General features: G+C 44.0%; 3 long non-coding RNA genes across 3 annotated transcripts in view; all 3 read right to left on the bottom strand.

Moving 5' to 3' along the window:
• LOC116151473 (uncharacterized) overlaps window positions 1-5,601 on the bottom strand; it is a 119,209-nt gene extending 113,608 nt beyond the window's left edge. Inside the window, exon 1 of the long non-coding RNA XR_010383598.1 lies at window positions 5,028-5,601. This is a non-coding gene — a long non-coding RNA (uncharacterized LOC116151473). The remainder of the gene's footprint in view (window positions 1-5,027) is intronic.
• Window positions 857-4,941, bottom strand: LOC135322768 (uncharacterized). The gene is made up of 3 exons (XR_010383600.1): window positions 4,721-4,941; window positions 4,396-4,523; window positions 857-4,272 (listed from the first exon to the last, which is right to left on the bottom strand). It is a non-coding gene; the product is annotated as an uncharacterized LOC135322768 (long non-coding RNA).
• Window positions 5,602-5,652: 51 nt separating the features above from the next.
• Window positions 5,653-18,354, bottom strand: LOC135322767 (uncharacterized). The gene is made up of 4 exons (XR_010383599.1): window positions 18,262-18,354; window positions 16,310-16,419; window positions 8,811-8,970; window positions 5,653-5,746 (listed from the first exon to the last, which is right to left on the bottom strand). It is a non-coding gene; the product is annotated as an uncharacterized LOC135322767 (long non-coding RNA).
• Between the last annotated feature and the right edge of the window lie 992 nt (window positions 18,355-19,346).

Raw genomic sequence — 19,346 nt, 5'->3', positions numbered from 1 at the left:
AAAGTAACAAGATAGTTTACATTATTTTTACTAGACAAATCTCAGCGTCTGATGTGCATTTGATGTACAGCACATCTCAGCTCAGAGCAGCCTCCTCCCCAGCTCTCCTAGCATCAGTGGCTGTGGCTACTCTATTGGACAGCAACTCCAGGGGCCATACCACGGGTCCTGGCTGAAAAGCGGGAGTAAGTGTCCATACTAACCCTAAAAGGATCTCTCTGAAACAAAGGCGGATTCACTTTTAAATGTCTGAAAACCGGCTGGTTGCACCTCCCTCACGCCTTGGCTACAAGACAGCCCTCCTCCTTCCTGATCCCTTTCTGGATGTAGGGAAGTAACTCTTCACACAGCCAGGGTGGCCGGGCTTCCAGGTAGACTTCCTGCTGTCTGTGTCCAGTCCCACGAAGTCCTCCTTCTCAAACAGGATGTAGAGCAGGAGGATCTTGTCCCCAGACTTGTCAGATGCACCGTCCAGCCACTTGGACTTGAGCATGATGAAGAGTGACTCAGTGAAGTCCTCGATCCTCTTCTCCACCACCCTGCAGTCCTCGTAAATTGAAGGCCACGTCGGTGCACGGCTGATCGGTCACCTCCCCATGCAGCACAAAGACAAAGAGCCGAGAGTCATAGAGCGTGGTGCCATACAGCTCCTCTGCACGTGGAGCTTCTCAAAGGCCTTGGCCGAGAGGCAGTCGGTAATGGTGACAAGGCCCACAACCTTGCAGTGGGTCTGGAATTCACTCCACCCGTTCTCGGGCGCATAGTGGTGACTGTAGTGGATACAGATTGCCCACTGGGAGCCGCAAGGTCTGATCTGACTTACCAAGGAGATTGGCTTATAGATGCAAAAGAAATTCTCCTCTGAGATGATCCCCACGGGTTGGACCACCACGGGGAGAGTCTGGTGGTCCTCAGCACACTGCACGTAGTCAGGGATGCTCATGTTGCAGGCCTTGCCGAGAGGGGAGAGGAGATCGAGGTACATACTGTGCTGCGGGCTGCGGGCCTCACTGGGTTGCGGTGACCTGGTGTGTACCAGCCAGAAGGCAAGGGAAGCCAAAGCAAATCCAGGGGTACAGTTTGTCCTCAGCGTCTGCACATGGCTACCGTAGCTCGGATCACATTACGCAGTTTTTGGTCTAGGCTTCTGGCCTCTGCAGAAAAGGGTCATTTCTTGTTTTCTGTTTCCAAGCACCTAGCCAGGCCCTGATGCAAAGTCAGTGCTCAAAACTGCTGAATAAAGGAATGAATAAAGGAACTGCTTCCACACCCCTCAGCAGGATATAATGCAAAAAACCACAGTAGGATCAAAATATCTGGATTTCAACTCCGATTTATTTGAACTCCTAAGCTGCAAAATAATTGATAAGAAAACTTGCTTTGGGGAGGAGGGTACAGTTCAGTGGTAGAGCACATGCTTAGCATGTACGAGGTCCTCGGTTGAATCCTCAGTACCCCATTTTAAAAAAATGAAACAAATAAATAAACCTATTTACCCCCCTCAAAAAATATTTTTTGAATTCCAAATTAAAAAAAAAGAACCTTGCAATTGACACAACATTGTAAACTTGAGTATATTTCAATTAAAAAAATAATTCATTGCCTTACAAGAATATATCTGGATTACGGAAGTTTGCAAATGTAAAATGCCTAGGGTACCACCTGCATAAGAAGAAGGAACTGTACAAATTTACTATCCCTCATTTATGAGCTATATTTCCTTTGGGGGGTTTATAACCTCTCAGAGCTAATTTTCTCAGATTAATAAATAAAGGAAACATTACCGGATTCTCCATACTGCTGAAGAATCAGATAAACCTATGAAAGCATCTGAGCCACAGAGTTTAATCAATAAATGCTTGTTGAATGAATGAATAAACAAGCAAAGTGAATGCTGATCCCTGCCACAGACCATCATAATGATACTGCCTGGAAATGCCAAGCCCACGTTTCACCCGACTCTACACTAACCATGTGTGTGACCTGGTCAGGCCTGTGTGCTTCTCTTAATCCCAGTTTTATCATGAATAGAAACGAGGGCAATAACACAAACCTCAAATTGTTAGTGAGTCAGTAATGAATTGTACCCCAAACTTGCAAGATGGAACCATTAAAGAAAATTGGGCAAACGGTCCGTAGGCCCTCTTCATATTATCTCTTACAACTACATGGGAATCTACATTACATCTCAAAATAAAAAGTCTAATTTATTAAAGAGGCTATTGAGATTAAATGAGCTCACTGTCTCAAGTAAGGAACACACAGTACAAATAGGACAATGCCCAGCCCATGAGATACACTCAGGAAACATTCCCACTGAACCCACTGGTCCCTCCAACTTCAGAGCACGATGATATGTCCTCATGGCCAGAGGCCACTGCACTTGAAGCTAACAAAGCTAATGGTCCCCACTTTCAAGAGCCACTGCCACCAAAGTAGGTCTAATTTTGTACTTGTATTTTTTTTCTTTTTATTAAATAGAAAGCCATAATTGCATAGCCTTCAGGTCACCAAAACCTGACCACAGAGATCATGATGGCAGCCCTCCATGGTGAAACAATAAAATGAAAAGCCATTTCCACAAGATCTCTGTGTAAATCTACTAGGGAAATTCATCCTGGACTGAGAGGAAGAGGACTGGGGAGGAGGGGGCAATCTGGGTCACACAGACCCATGGGCCACCTGTCCCACGATGGACTTTAGACCCAACCCTCACCCTCCAGGAACTTCAAAATAGACACAGACAGAGTGCTGTGGACAAGATTTTTTTTTTTTTAAAGTAATCCCTGATTCCCTAGCAGGTTTAGTTTCTACCGAGAAACAAATGTCTTATGTGTATAATGTTTCACAAAAGCCTTAAGATATTATCACCCCAACTTGATGTATTAAGAAACTGAGGGAGAGAGGTTTATCACATTGTGCAAGATTAGAGAGAGGCCACGTCAGACACTGTATTTAAAACCAAGCCCCTGTTCCAGTGCTCACACTAAAAAGTGTGACATACTGCTCCTTTCCTGCCCTCTCCCTGCAACAAACCTCTGAAGAGTCTTTTCTGTGCCACCTGGAATCACAATCACTTCAATTTTCCACAAAGAGCTATGTCACTCCTTGGAGGATGTGTCAAAATCTATATGTTGGATGGGAGGAGAGATTTGCATTTTCTGTTTCTCAAAGGAAACATGGCTTTAAAAGAAACTGAAAAGCACTTTTCTAGTCTAAGTCTTCATTGTGCAGAGAAGGAAACGGAGGCTCAGAAGAGATGAGGAAAGGGCCTTATTAACAAATATTGCCTCAGCGCAGCACCAAGCCAGCCCTGGGCACTGCTGGGGGAGGATCTGGGAGGCCCAGGAGAATGAGTGTTAGTAAACGGAAAGAGAAGAAGCATACAAGGCCCCGTCTCTACACCACCATACCATGAAGTTCCACCAAATTACCCATTATGTGTGCAGCCAACATTAAGGTGTGCTAAACAGGTTATAGAAACCTGGAAGTCTCAACCATATTGGAAATTCCAACATTTACTATGTTTCTTTCCCAGTTCAAGCATCAGCTCAGTGGGAGCTCTGTACCAGTGTCTACACGAGGCCTGGAGTTCTCCCAAATACAGATCTCTTATAACACGTGTGGAAACCACACACAGGCCCACCAGAAGGAAAATGCCCACAGATAAGATGGAATTACTGAAACTGAAAGCAGCCAACCAGCATATATTAATAGCAAAAACGGTGCTGCTAGAAATAGACACATGGACATAGAAAGCAAATTGTGGTTAGCAGGCAGGAAAGGGAGGATTAGCAGATACACATTAACAAACATAAAATAAATGACAAGGACCTACTATATAGCACAGGGAACTATATTCAATTTCTTGTAATGAGTTGTACTAAAAACAATCTAAAATATATGCATATACATATGCATATGTCTATAACTGAATCTCTGCTGTACATCTGAAACTAACATTGTAAATTGACTACACTTCAATAAAAAATAATTTTAAAAAATTAGTAAAAATAAAAGCAACGCCATTAAGAAAAAATAACAGAATACTGTAATCCCTTTAGCTGTAGGTGGTGGAGAATTCTGGTTGCAAGCACCAAGTCCACTGGATCACTCCAGCACTGGATGTCACTCTTTCTGACCATCAGAGAGTCACTTGGCTTCAGTGAGTTTACTTTTCTCTTCTGTGAAAGGCTTCAGTTGCAACTAACGGTGTATAGAATCTCATCATTCACAAACTCACAATTAATGAGGACTTCCATGGGCCAGGCTCTGGAAATATGAAAATATAGGGTCCCAGATATATTCATGGGTAGAAGAAATTTATGCCATAAAGACATTAATTCTTCTTGCTTTGATAGACAGATTCAATACAATTCTGTTTAGATTTCCTACCAGATTTTTCATGGGTAACAAGATAATTTATGGTCAGGAACAGCCAAGAAACTTCTTTAGAACCAGCACTGGGAAGGGGCGGATAGGTCATTCATTTCCACTGGTCTTTCTGAAGTGATGAAAACGTTCTGGAATAATAATGGTTGCACCACTGTGAATATGCTAAAGCTGCTGAATTGTACCATTTAAGTGGGTGGACTTCATGGTGTGTGAACAATATCACAATAAAGATGTTAAATGAAAAAATATTTCTTGACAATTATTTTTCCCTCTATACAACTAGTCTGCCCCACAATTTAAGAAAAACAAAAAAACCAAAACAAACCAAATTTTGCCAGGAGCTCTTTAGGACTGGAATGTCCCTGAGTCTCCAACGCCTCTGGTGGTGCTGTTCCTGTTAACACACACTAGCTGGGCTGGGCTAGTTAGGGAATGTAACTGTCTTTTTAAAATCGATGGTCACACGTTTCACCCTGGGAGAGGGAAGGAAGAAGGATGTCACAGCCTTATGCCTTCAGCTCATTTTTAACTGAACCAAGCCTTGCTTTCAACACTGTAATCCCTCTCACTATAAAAACAGTGACATCATCAAGCACCGCCATCATAACACGTGAACGTGTTAAAGGTACTACCTGGGGCAGAAACACTGAGGGAGGAGACGGAAGCTCGCTCAGCACTGACACTCCCTTTTCCCGACTCCACCGGGAGAAGCTGGGGTTTACAGCTGGAGGCTCTCAGCCGGGGGAGCAGCGCAGACGCCACTGAGCTGGACCGCAGGGATCGGGAAAGGGAGAGGAGGGCAGCCCCGGGGTCGCGGGGCAGGGAAAGCGGGGTGGGGGACGCGGGCTGCAGCCCCGCTCGAAGGCCATCCCCAGCCCCAGCCGCCCGCCCCATCCGGGTTCGCAGACCCCGCCCGCCCGGGACACAGCCAGCCCAGGGGCGGGGACGGGCCGGCGGCCGGCCAAGGAGAGGAAGCTCGGGAGGAGAGGACTCGCGGGCGGTAGAGGGGAAGGGGACGCCAGCAGCGGACTGAGGGGACCCCGGCTGGGGCGAGAGGCGGCACATGCACACCTGGCACTGGACAGCTGTTGCCGGGGTTCCGGGGCAGGAGCCAAAGTCCTACCGGGCGAAAGAGCTGAGAAGCCTTTGGGGCCGATCCCCGGCTCGGAGCTTGAGCTTCCAACCCTCTTTCCAGCTGGCACTGACTGCGCTTGTGCAGGAGGGCCAGCTATCTGCTCTGGGTTCTGCGAGAGAAGGTGGGGAAGCGAGGGAGGGAGATGGGAGAAGGAGGGGAGGAGGGGAAAAGTGGAGGGAGAGAGATGGACAGGAGGAGCAGAGAGAAGGCAGGGATCTGGAGGGGGGAGGAGAGTAGCAGAGATGGAGAGAAAAAGTTTTAACTCTGGGGGCACCCTGAAGGACGCAGCAGTCCTGCCTCTGTACCCTTCTCTAACCCTTCAAGGCCCGCAGCTCATATTTTACCTCCCTGGTCCAGCCCTCCACCCAAGGCCTCTGCAGGACCCCTACGGGGATCACACCCGTTGCCCCCACGCGGAGCTGGGTTTCCTTTTGCTCTGGGAACCAAGCACCCTCAGGTGTCGCTCAGAACTACCTTGGGAAGAGTACATATTCCCCTTATTACACGCTGGGAAACAGGAAGGCATGATCTCTGCCTTAGCTCCACTGTCCCAGGTGTTGTGCTGGCGGGGAGCGGGAGGTACAAGGTCAGATCCCCAGAAGGAGCATACTGCCTGAGTGTTGGTGCATAGTCCCCATCCCTCCTGGGTAAACCACACCCCACCCTCAGGGAACCATCAAGGGCACACAGTATGACCCTGGGTGTGGGAGAGCTGCCCTCAATTCCAGTGCCCAGCTTGCTAGGAAGATAGGAATGTTACTGAGTCCAAATTCATTCTCCTCAGTGCAGGACCGGCCAGTAAGTTGGGAGACCAGGTGTTGGGGCATGGAATAGCAAGTTTCTGTAGACCTAGATGGCAAACTAATGTCCTGGAAAACCACCTCCCCAAGTCAGAATTCAGGCTTATTTCCTACTTGCTTGGTTGTTGCAAACTTCTTGGTGTAGGAATTCTTTGTTGTTAGAATCCTTTGTTCTTGCAGCTATCTGCCTGGGTCAGATCCCTGTAAACCTCCAACAAAACAAACGTTATTTTCTATTATGTAACTTGTTATCTTTATATGAATGGAAAATTGTTAAATATCCTTAAAGGTCAGAGCCTTCAAAATAGGCTCTCCTGTATATTTTAGGCTCTAGGCAACATTGTTTTACAAGCAAGATGAAGCCTAGGAGACAGAGCACAGGGTTAAAGTCAAAAATACAGATCTAATATGGAGTCAGATTTGTTCTTTTCTATTACCGGGGCAGAAGACACTTGAGGATTTAAATCCCTTTAAGTTAAAAATAAGTAAATCTTTAAAGGAATTTACATACATAGGTTGGAATGTGCATAGCATATCTGGAAAAGCACACAAAGGATTGTAAACAGTGGCATCTCCAGGGAGGGCTGAAAGAAGAGAGGATGAGGGAAAACATCTTTCAATTGTGTATTTTTGTGCTCTGTTTGAATTTTTTTAACCACATGCATGTATTTCTTATTCAGTTAAAAAAAATGTGTAATGGAGCAAAGGAGTAACTACCTCAGCAAATACAGCAGCCATGGAATCACTGAGCCATCACTTTTGATTTAAGCCAGGAAGCATTTATTGACTCTCTCCCATGGGCCCAGTGCTGTTTTAAGACTTCTTTTATTCTTTTTTTTTTTTTATAAAATAATAACGTTCTATCCCTCACCCCTGTCCATGGTTGGTGGAAAACCAACTGAGTTTTTATTGAGTTGTTTTCCAAGGATTAGAGATGAGTTATAAACAGAACACATCTTCAGGGCAAAACAGGCAGAGTGGTTTTCCAGCAGGCCAGATAGCTATGAAGGGCTTTCAACAGAGGCACACAGAGTCTGAGAGAGAAATCCTCCAGGACCCTACAAAAAGCCGCCCAAACTGCCTTCTCCATGGCACTACTGAAATAGGAAAGAAAAAATCTGACTCCATATTAGATCTGTTCCTTTGACTTTAACCCTGTGCCCTGTTTCCTAGGCTTAGTCTTGTTGGTTCTGCACCTTTTGTAAAACAATGTTGCCTAGAGCCTGAAATATACAGGAGACCCTATTCTCAAGGCTCTGACTTTGAAGGATATTAACACTTTTCCATTCATATAAAGATAACAAGCTACAGAATAGAAAATAACGTTTGTTTGCTGGAGGTTTACACGGATGTGACCCAGGTGAAGAGCTGCAAGAACAAAGGATTCTAACAACAAAGAATTCATACATCAAGTTTGCAGCAACCAAGCATTCCCTCTTCCCATTTTTAATATAAGAAGAGCCTGAAATCTGACTTGGGGAGATGGTTCCCCAGGACATTATTCTATGATTTCTCAGCTGGCTTTCCAAATTAAAGTCGCTATTTCTTGCCCCAAAACCTGGTCTCCTGATTTATTGGCCTGTAATGCATGAGCAGAACAAGCCTGGACTCGGAAACACAAACAGACATTGAAAGTACCCATTTGGTATATTAAATGACCTGCTTCTACTCGTCTTCCTGACGTTTTATTCTCTTGACCACTCCTGCTATGTTTATGAAAAACCTGTCATGTGGACACATTTCCATCTCTAGCCACTACCCTTCCAGGTAAGAACTGATGCCAAGAAGGCAATGGAAGTTGCTAGAAGGTATTACCTGGCCAAAATAGAGCAGAAGTGGTTTCTGGCTGATGTTCAGGAGCAGGCTGGGACACCTGACAAGATGTTATAAGTACGGATAGACAGCTGGGCACCAAAGGAGAAGCTTCTAAACTTCCATGAGGGACTTGTTGGATAGGAAGGAAAAGTCCCAGACTATAGCTCGGATCCCACCACGAGCTTCCTGGGCGAGGCTGGGCAAGTCATTTAAAATCTCTAGGCCTGTGCTGTCCAACATGGGAGCCACCAGCAACATGCAGGATTATGAAGTTATTCTGTAGCCAGACAGAATTATAAATACACATTATATTGCAAAGGCCCAGCAGGTATAATGTTTAAAAACGTTATTGGTTATCTTGCCCTAACGAGTTATTTTTGTATGTGTAGCTTTCTGTGGTTTGTAATGCCTGTGACTAATGATTCCGTTACAGTGAAGTATTTTGAAATTATAAGTTACTGGACACAGTACCCTCATATCACAGTTGAAAAAAACTGATCCACATAAGCAAGGTGATCTGACTTATTAGTTATGAGCAGGGGTTCTGGGGCCAGCCTGCCTGTGTATAAATTCTCACTCTGCCTCCAGGGTGTTCTGTGTGAATCTTGGACAAATTATTGTTGTTGTTGTTGTCTTTGTTATTATTTGTGCCTCTTTTTCCTTACCTTTTAAGTAGCGAGGAATATGTAGACTCTATCTCCTACTGTGTTGGCAGGATTAAATGAGTAAACGTCTGTGCTGCCCACTTCCCTGGGTTTCAGCATTCTCCAGGCAATCAGTGCCAAACTCAGAGGCATTCTCCACTGTCTTAGTCAGTCTGGGATGCTGTAACAAATTACCGTGTGTCGGGTGGTTTAAACAACCAGCATATTCCTTACGGTTTGGAGGCTGAGACTTTCAAGGTCAATGTATCCTTGAGAGGATTGCCAGCTCGAAGATGGCTGTCTTCCCAATATCTTCATATCCCAGAGAGCAGAGAGAAGCAAGCACTCTGGGGCCCTGTATAAGAACACTAATCCTATTCATGAGGGCTCTACTCTCATGACCTCATTTTACCCTACTAATCACCTCCCAAAGGCCCCGCCTCACAATACCATCACCCTGGGAGATGGGGTTTCGACATATGGATTTTGAGGGGATGCAAACATTCAGTCCACACATCGGCTAACTCTCCCCAAAATGCAGTCATCAAACCTGTAGCTAATTTCAAAGTAATGTTTATATCTCTCTGCCCATTTCCATTCCTACATCCACTATCACTGAAGCCCTGTTACATTTTATTCCTTATTTTTCTGGTAGAGATTTAATTGATTCCTCTAACTCCAATGCTCCCCTCACTCCAGTCTGCTTAACAGCCCTGCCAGGTAGGTCATCCTTAAAACACCTTCCCACTTCACCTGGTTGTTTTTTAGGTGTAAATGTCAGATTCCTCTCCACACCCCATCCTAGAGCTTTAATCCCTTACACTACGGCTCACTATGTTATTTTCCTATTACCACTGTAAGAAATTTCCATAAGCTTAAGAGCTTAAACCAGCACAGATTTATCAGCTTATGGCTGTGGAGGTCAGAGATCCAACACAGTTCTCATTGGGCTAAATTCAAGGTAGCAGCAAGGTTCCTTCCTTCTAGAGGGTCTAGAAGAGAATGTTTCCTTTTTTTTTTTTCCAGTTTCCAGCGGTCACCCACCTTCCTTAGCTTGTGCCCCACGACTTCCTCCATTTTCATGGCCAGCAGCCTTTCTGAACATTGCTCCATGGCTACACCTCCCTCTGATTTTAAACTCAGCTGGGAAATGTCCTCCATTTTAAGGACCCCTGTGATTACATTGGGCCCACCTGGACAATCCAGGCTACTCACCCTATTGTCTCATCTCAGGATCCCCTTGTCCCATCCCACTCAGGCATTATGTATGTGGCTGTGACACTCACCTTGTGTAACATTTCCTCTCATGAGCAATTTATGGTTCAAGGCACTTATGAATGACTTTTTGTTTTTCTTCCTTAGCCTTTCTACATTCAGTATGTCTGGTGAGATTATATGAATCCTTTTTATTTGTCCCCCTGCACTAATCTTTAATAATGTATCATGGGTTTAAAAGGCTAACTAATACACAATTTAGAAGACAGAAATCCTCTAAGATTTTTGTCCTAAAGTATCTGTCATTCCTTTTGCCATGTACGGTAACATGCCACACGTGGCTACCCTGCGGCCGGGGACGGACATGATTCTGCCATCACACACCCCTCATTCTCACCAATGTGCTGATCACCTAACCAAGGATCTATGCTCCCCGATTCACTCACTTCCTCCTCCTTTCCATTGACTATCCTGTTCCCACCGCTTCCTTCATTCACCACATCAGGATTTCATGACCACATTCTTTAAATGGAATGGGTATCTTGAATCTAATGTCTGACACCTGTTCTTACTGTATATGCACACACTGACCTGCACATAACCCGTCCAGCTCTTTATTTTCCTAGAATCTCCCAGAGGAATCAGTTCCATGATGATGGTGATGATGATGATGATACTGACAATGATGACAGGGGCCTTTCAAGGATTCTGATAAAGAGGGAATCAATAAAGGGAGGGAATCATTGCAAAATTGCCCCAGAAGCAGGCTTAAAAGTAAATAACTGCTATAGTGTTTAATGAAACTGACTAATATTTAACTATTTTTAAAACTTTATATCACTGAGTTTAAACTTTTAACGGGAATTTTCATTCACCAGTAACCAAGATTCAACTCTATGACCAAAGTCTAAGGATTTCGATCTTCTAACAAATTGTCCACTAGCCTTTTAAACACGTGATCCTTTTAAAAAGCTTAGTGCTGGGCTGAAAATTAGCAGGATTCATATAATCTCACCAGACACAGTGAATGTGGAAAGACTAAGGAAGGAAAACATAAAGCCATTCATAACATCTTGAACTTTACGTTGCTTACAGTAGAAAATGTTAGCCAAGGTGAGCGTCACATCAACATGATGCCTGAGTGGGATGGGGAAGCTGATCTTCCTCATCAGACATTTATGCTGATTTGTTAGATGTCAACACAGTTTCCTTATTGGATTTGCTTTTAACAAGTATGGAGGAATTTACGTTCTACCAAAAGCAGTCTAAACATTTTCCCCTGCTGTCAGGTCTCTGGACTGAATGTCCCCAGAAGAAGGACATGAATATATTTCATAGCGAAGTCTTCCTGAGAAGCAACAGGCTTTTTGAGGGCAGAACTGCAGGGACCCCCATGGAGGGCTGGAGGAAGGCTAGAGGGGACACTGGAAAAACAGCAGGAGTGAGTTCAGATACTACTGCTCAGGTCGCCAAAGACAGCATTGCTATGTCTAAGGATATGACATTCTCCCAAAAGTTCCATGAGTGAAGGAGTCTGTGAACACTAAGCAGGTTGTTAAGACACAGCAGCACATAATTTGCGTCACAACTCAATTACAGTATGTTTTGATATTTGGAAAATAATTAGCCCACTGTTCTTTGAAACTGCAGCAGTAGCAATAGAAATAAAAAAGACTGAGCCGTCTTGGAGACAACAATCAATAAACAATTCTAAATCTGCAGGATTCCTTGACGATATGCAAGCAATGAGCTAGATGTGTGCTGCAGATACCTCTTACTGCAGGGCTCACTCCTGCAAAGCATAGAACTAGTTTTCTCAGAAGACAGAGGGAACCAAGTCAAGATTCCTAATCTTGAGAGATTTACTATATGGCAGGAAAGATCAGACAAGTACATACAGCCAAATATGAATAAATGTAATCAAATATTATCAAATGTGATTGGAGCACAGATGAAAGAGAAATTCCTTTCACCTGGGATCTAGAGAGACTTCTTCAGAAAATGTGGCTTTGGAGATGGCCAAAGACGTGGGTGGAATTTTGGCAAAACAGGATGTAAGGAATTTAAAAACTGATTCTAAAATTCATATGAAAATTCAAAGGATCCCAAATGTCCAAAACAATTTTGAACAAGAAAAACAAAGTTGGAAGACTTGCACTATCTGATTTTCAGACTTTTTTTTATAAAGCTACAGTAATCAGAAAGTATAGTGTTGGTGTAAAACAGGAAAATAGAATAATGGAACAGAATAGAATGTTCAGAACTAAACCAACACTTATATAGACAATAGATTCTCAAAAAGTATGCAGCGGAGAAACGATCTTTTCAACAAGTAGTGCTGGAACAATTAGATAGTGATATGCAAAAAAAAAAAAAAAAAAATATATATATATATATATATATATATATATATATATATATATATATAAAGTTTGATCCACACCTCACAAAATATACAAAAATTAACTCAAAATGGATCATAGATCTTAATAGGAAATCTAATACTATAAAACAGCTAGGAGAAAAAGCATAGGCTTAAGCTTTATGACCTTGGGTTTGGCAAATATTTCTTTGCTATGACACCAAAAGTATAATCTATTTTAAAAAGAAACTGATAGAGTGAACTTTATCAAAATGAAGACTCTTCAAAGCTGTTCTAAACACTGCTAAGCAAATGAAAAGACAAGCCATAGACAGAAGCTATTTGCAGATCATATATCTGATAAAGGTCTCTCTTTGTATCTGATCCAGAATAAAGAGGGCTCAAAACTCAATAATAATGCATACACCTGAATGAATGAATGAGGCCAGAAAACACACTTCAGTAAAGATATCCAGATGGATAATAAGCATATGAAAAGATGCTGATTAAAGATGCCATTAGTCATTAGAGAAATGCTTTTAAAAACCACAGTGAGATACTAGTACACATACATATTAGAATGAATATGATTAGAAAGACCGACCTTACAAAGTGCTGGCAAGGAAGTAGAGCAACCAGAACTGATACACACCACGAGGAATTTACAATAGTACAACCATTTTGGAAAAGTCTTTAACAGTTTCTTTAAAAATGGTAAACACCTATCTACCATATAACCCAGATATTCCTCATCTGGTGCTTTAGAAAAGAAAAGCATATGTCCATACAAAGACTTGTAACCAAATATTCACTGCAATTTTATTTATAATAGCTCAAGTTGTAAATAACCCACGCAGTCATCAAGAAGTAAATGGAGAAACATATGATGGTCTATCCAAACACTGCTCACAATAAACTATTCAGTAAAATCTCAGCACTAAACAATACTCTGCTATAAGACAAATAAGCTATTAATACAGCAACACAGATGACTCTCAAAATAATTACACTGAATGAAAGAAGTCAGACAACATAGAGCAGATACTCATGAATCCATTCATACAAGGATCTTGAAAATGCAAACCAATATGTTGTGATGGAAAGCAGATCAATGGTTTCCAGGGGAAGAGATGGGGAGGGAGGGAGGGACAACAAAAGGCAGGAGAGAAGCTTTGTGGGTGATGGGTATGTTCACTTTCTTGAGTGTGGTAATGGTTTCTTGGGGATATACTTATGTCAAAACTTATTAAGCTGTACACTTTAAACGTGTGAACATTATTTTGCCAAGTATACCTCAAAGCTGTTTTAAGAAAAAAGGCACTTTAGTCCTGATCCACCTCAACACCTGATTGGAGTGACATGATCAGTCCCTCACCCTGTCTGCCTAACGGGAAGGTAGAAAACCTCTCACGGAAGATAACATATGGGTTTTTCATCTGCAATGTCTGCCATGTAATAAAGAATTTTTGGACATGCAACATGTCAAGACTATATGATGGATAATATGAGAATAAGAAACATTAGACAAAGGATGCAAACCTCCAGGTGATGTAGGCATCAGAGTTACCAATAAAGGCTATAAAATACTTTTAATATATTCAAGAAAATAAGGAAATGATGGGAGAATATATAACAGGGTAAAGACTTTCACCAGAGAAATATACTGGAATGTATTTTTAAGAAAAATCAGACAGATAGTCTAGAACTGAAGCTTTCAGCTGTGGAAACAGGTAAACAGAGCTAATTAGGATCCCTTTTAAGTAAAACTTTCAGTAATGCCGGGTAAAATACAACAAAAGTAATACAGAGCTAACTATGGAGAGAGAAGTTCCCAGGTGACAATACAAAGAGGACAATTAAAGCCCAGATTGGAAATCTTGTGAGCTGATGCCACGGCACCCTGGAGGGAAGGGGTTTTAATCTGCACATAAATAGGGATACAATGTCCATTTAGGGAAAAGGGTCCATACCAGATGTAGAAGACTCTTCCTTTATATCTATATAGTCAGAGACAGACATGTAAAGTGGCAGCAGAGGTCACAGTGACACAGGGCCCTGGGACAAGGAGTGTGATCACCTCTGCAAGCTGGGAAAGGCAGGAAGACGAATCCCTTCCTAGAGCCTCGATGTGGAACGTAGCCTTGGCCACACGTTGGTTTTAGTCCACTGACATCGACTTTGAATTTCTGCACCCTAGAACAGTGAGACGATGAATGTGTACTGCTTTAAGCCACTGAATCTGTGGTCCTTTGTTACAACAGCAATAGGAAAGAAACTCAGGAACCAACATGAACATGAACCCCAGGCTGCCTGCTGTGCTGGCAGGAAGTTCTTTGTCTCTGATCCTGGGGGAGTCTCCTGTCTTCTGGCAGCATCCACAAACTGCCTCATGCTAACTTGGAAGGTTGCAGAGGGTTAAATCTTAACCCTGCACAGTTCTTGACATTTAGTTAATAAAAATGATGGTGTCATCATGGGTATTTTTCCATCTTTTAAATACCCTTCAGTCTTCTAATAAAGCTACTTCTAATTGAGAGACAGTGTAAATAGTTTTCAATCTTCATAATAAATAACTGTGGTTTTATTTGGTTACTTAAATTATGAATAATAATATTCACATTAGTAAAAGTTATTAAAATCAATATTGTTTAATGAAAATATCATTTCTTTTTGCATGAACATGTATTAACTACAAGAAATGTTCCATGCTTTGTTCTACGATTTACTGTTAGTGCCTTAAAGAATAATATTTTCCTCAAAAGACATTATGGTGAACGGATTTATTTTGGTGGAACAGTTCCTGCATCAAATATGGTGCATGGCTCAGGCCACTGGGAACTTAAAGATGATAGAAATAAGGAGGCATTATAAACAGAATCATTTTTAAAGGAATTAAAAAACTGGATGTGTGAAAACAAAGAATCAGAGAATATTCTGGTGAAATAAATGTATTTTTCAGCTTAAGCAAGACACGGGGTGAATAAATCTAAAATGAAAAACCACCCAGAGATTAGCAGCGAGTCATGCATGCAGTGTGACTGATCAAAACCAAGTTGTTTCCAAACAAGTGTGCAGGCTTGATGCCTTCATGAATCAAATCTGTGTGGCACCAGGCCACCTCGAATACATGTTGATGAGGTATTTATAAGCCCTTCACCATCGCAGCTCAAAGCCCACACACGAGCCACAAGACCATCACATACACATCTGCAAAACACACAGCATGGTGAATAGCACTTTTCTTGTTCAGTAGCCGGTGGCAGGGCACTGTGAGCAGACAGAGATACAGGGACACAGAGACACAGAGGCACCTCCCCTTACTCAGCTGATAACCTTCCATGCATTCCTGGGGACAGGATTGTCATAAAATGCACCATGGAATGATCCTCCTCCTAGGAAAGGAACGGTAGGGCTGTCCTCAGGTTTGAGCAAGGGTGGCTGGAGGATCTCAGAAGAGCTGTTGCAGCACAACCAATAGAAATGTCGGCCGCCGTGACCACGAGAGACAAGTCTCCTGCCATCCCAGTAGGCACTTGGGCTCCTGACAAAAGCTGGGCTCAGTAAAGGGTTGAGTAGAAGGCACAGACCTGAGGGATGCCCCAGCAAGAGACAAGAGGTAGGGCCTGGTTTATACTGCTCTGGGTGTATCCCAGCCTCATCCGAATACGAAATCAGAAATTTGCAAAACAGCAGAGCTGGGATGGATCATCTACTCCAGACTCCTCACCTTACAGTTAAAAGGGTGACAGTCCTGAGAGGCAAAGCAACGTTCTAAAGGCAGAGCTTGGAAGTGGCAGCACCAGATAAAATGCACCGTGCCAACCCCTGTTCAAGGATGCTGACACTGAGTATGGGGCCAAAGTTTCCAACGAGGAGAATGAGACAGTGTAAATACTTTGTTCCCCCCAAAACCCCAAATATTTTTTAATGGCACAAAACTCACCTTAACTAGCTCTCTTCTGAGGGGGCTCTCTTCTGCTTCTTCGTCTTTCTGTCTGTCTCCATTTCTCTCTCTCAGACACAAACACATACAATTTTGTGAAAGGGGACATCCTGCCATACAAAGAAAGAATTCATATCTTCAGAAAGACACCTGACAAAGCACGTTTCTCAATTCAAGTCTTTGTGTGAGGTCTGGGCAACTGGCTTATTTTCTAGAACAATCGGTGGTTCAAAAATCAGGAAATCATCTTCCCCAAAGGAAGAGTTCTGGTCCATGTTGATGAAGTTGGGGATGTCACATTTCATGAGCCTGTTCGGCTCCTCCTCTGGCCACCTGCTGCATCTGATGGCTTCCTGGAGCTGAATATCACTGTAAAGGGCTATGTTTGGGATACCAGCTTTGGCCTTGTCCAAGTGGTCCACTTCATTGATGTAGCAGTGAAAGAGGGACCTAGATTCGTCATTGACCTGCCAGTGAACACCTTGGGCACCAGCGGTCTTCCAAAGTCTGACACAAATCTGTTCAGTCTGAATCTGTTCTCGGGAGAATCTGCATTGCTATAAAGAAAACCAAAATAAAATATCGCTCACACTCTAGCTCGGTGACCTGAAGAATCATAGTTTTTGCCATCTACTGAGAGCAAACCCCTGCACAGAGCATGCTGACAAGCACTGGAAGTGAGAGACATCACTTCTGAACACATACAATTAAACCCAAGGCAAAAGTCTCAAGTGAGGGCCCCTGGACAATCCTGAAAAGACATTGCTCCCTGAGAATCCTCAATATTGGTGTCTCGCACACCAGTGTTTCTCAGTGGGACACTCAGATCATCTTCATCAGAATTAGTTAAAGTGCTTCTTAAAATGCAGAATTCTGGTCTGCACACCCTCAGAGTCTCCAGAGTTAGGGACGGGTAGTCTGTATTTTCATAGCCACCAAGATCACTAAACATGCTCAGATTTAGCACCGCGGTCTACATCGGGTCACCTAAGCATCGACAATGCTGTCTCATGGGGTGGGGGGGGCATGTGTGTCAGGGTGCTGTCCTACCCACGTGACTCCCCTGATTCTCAGAACTCACAGTACAGCCCCATCGGGCAAGAAATACCACCATTTCACAATGCATACGCAGGGCGCCCGACTGACAGATACAATCAGTGATAGGAGAGGGGACAAAACTCAGCTTCCTGATACCTTCTTTCACTTACTGTGGGACCAATGATCAATTCAAGGGTAATAAATTAGTGAATGAGTGAATAAGATGACTCGTTAGTCCCACGAGTGCCTGGAAGAGCGAGCCTGGGCACACTGAGAACCATAACAGCCCATCTACTTAATTGCCATCCTCCCCAGATGTATGTAAAGGTTACTTCCACCCAGGCAGTGACTCCTGAAGGGCAAGAATCATGTCTGAACACACTCTCAAATCCAGAACAGAACCTGACAACAATTAGGCTCTGGAGTCTGTGTTTAGCGAGTGTGGAATCTCAGTGATTTCAGCTCTTAGACCTTGCCTTCCCATCCCACCCCTCACGATATGGCCCTTATGACTAGTTCTCTCAGGGCTGGGGCCACGGAACCCATTTACAGGACTGGAAGAAACTGATCATATAAACCATCCCCCAGATTATCAACAAGAGTCACCTGCATTTCAGGGATCAGTAATTCCATAAGCTTTGCAGTTCAGGCAGCTGAGGGATTTTTATATCAGCTCTGTCTTCTACTGTGACTGCCTGGGTGACATCCGACAAGGAATTCTCAAAAGCCTGAGCTTTTCCTTTCAGGAATAATCTAATTAACAAATCTCGCTGACCACTCAACAAATGTGATGTGAAGATCAATGATTTACACAGGAGTACAACATTCACTAGGTCGTGGATTTAGAATCAGAGAAAAATCATTTGAGAAAGATTGACAGAATGTAGCTTTAATGCAAATTTAAGTATTCTTACCTTTCAGTAAATCATCTTCCCCTACTTATCACTTCACCCAAGTTTAAAAGATATTTTAGAACAGGGATGAGTGTGCCAGCAATCTGTGACCCAATAACCTAAAATGTCACCTAGGAAAAAGAGAGGAATAACGCATTTTTAAAAAGCATGGTGAGGATGGCGGGGCCATCCCCCAACTCTAGACTAAGAAGCTCTGAGTAATAGCTTTCCTGCCTGCCTGGGGCATCAGCTGATGTGAAAACCCACCCAGAAATCTCACTGTCCAGCAGCTCTTCCATTAACACAGGCTACACTTCCTCAGAATTAAGAATTGGGTCAAGTAACCCCTTTGCTGAAGAATAAAGACAAAGGAGAACAAGAGAGTTCTGCCCCTCCCCAGGGGAGAGCCCAGACCTTGGGCTGCAGGCACTGCGCCCACCTCCCAGGAGAATGAAAAAAGTGGAGAAGGGCATTCTGCGAAACTGGGGCAGCAAAGGTTGAGATGGGAACAAATTGACCAGCTGGCCAGGGACAGCCCCTTCGTAGCTGCCTTGGCAGCTGCCTCCGCCCCCTCAGCACATCCTGCCCACCTCAGGTGGCTAAGCTGTCAGGGAAACTGTGCTTTGCGATCTGGGGCAAAAGAGGCTGCCCCCAGGCCAAGCTGCTGGGGAGATGGGAGCTAAACCACCAGCTCCCAAGCGGCAGGCTCCATACCCCCGCCAACACCCCGCCGCCCCCGCACCCTACCGCAACCCCGGGGTAATATGACCCAGAGAAGCGTGACCTGGGAACGAGGGGCGGCCACGTCAGGCCTCCAGAGAGATGGGAGCTTATCCTCCAGCTCGCCAGGGGCAGCCCCTCTCTCCTCTCCACCACCTGATCTCACCGCGCCCACCTCCCAGGAGCAACCTGACCGGCTGTGGGTTGTCAGGCGAATCTAGCGCGGGAGAGGCCATCCCCAGGCCAGGTCAGGGGAGAGGAGAAGAAGTGGCCCCATTAGGCGGGGCAGCCGGCCGTCGCAGCTGCCTCTGCCCCTCGACCACATGGCGCCCGCCTCCCAGGAGCAAGCTGACCTGGAGACGGGCATCCAGCTTCTTGGGCAGCAG

The sequence above is a fragment of the Camelus dromedarius genome, chromosome 13 (genome assembly GCF_036321535.1).
Source record: "Camelus dromedarius isolate mCamDro1 chromosome 13, mCamDro1.pat, whole genome shotgun sequence".
NCBI lineage: Eukaryota > Metazoa > Chordata > Mammalia > Artiodactyla > Camelidae > Camelus > Camelus dromedarius.
This window is presented reverse-complemented; position numbering and strand designations above follow the sequence as displayed.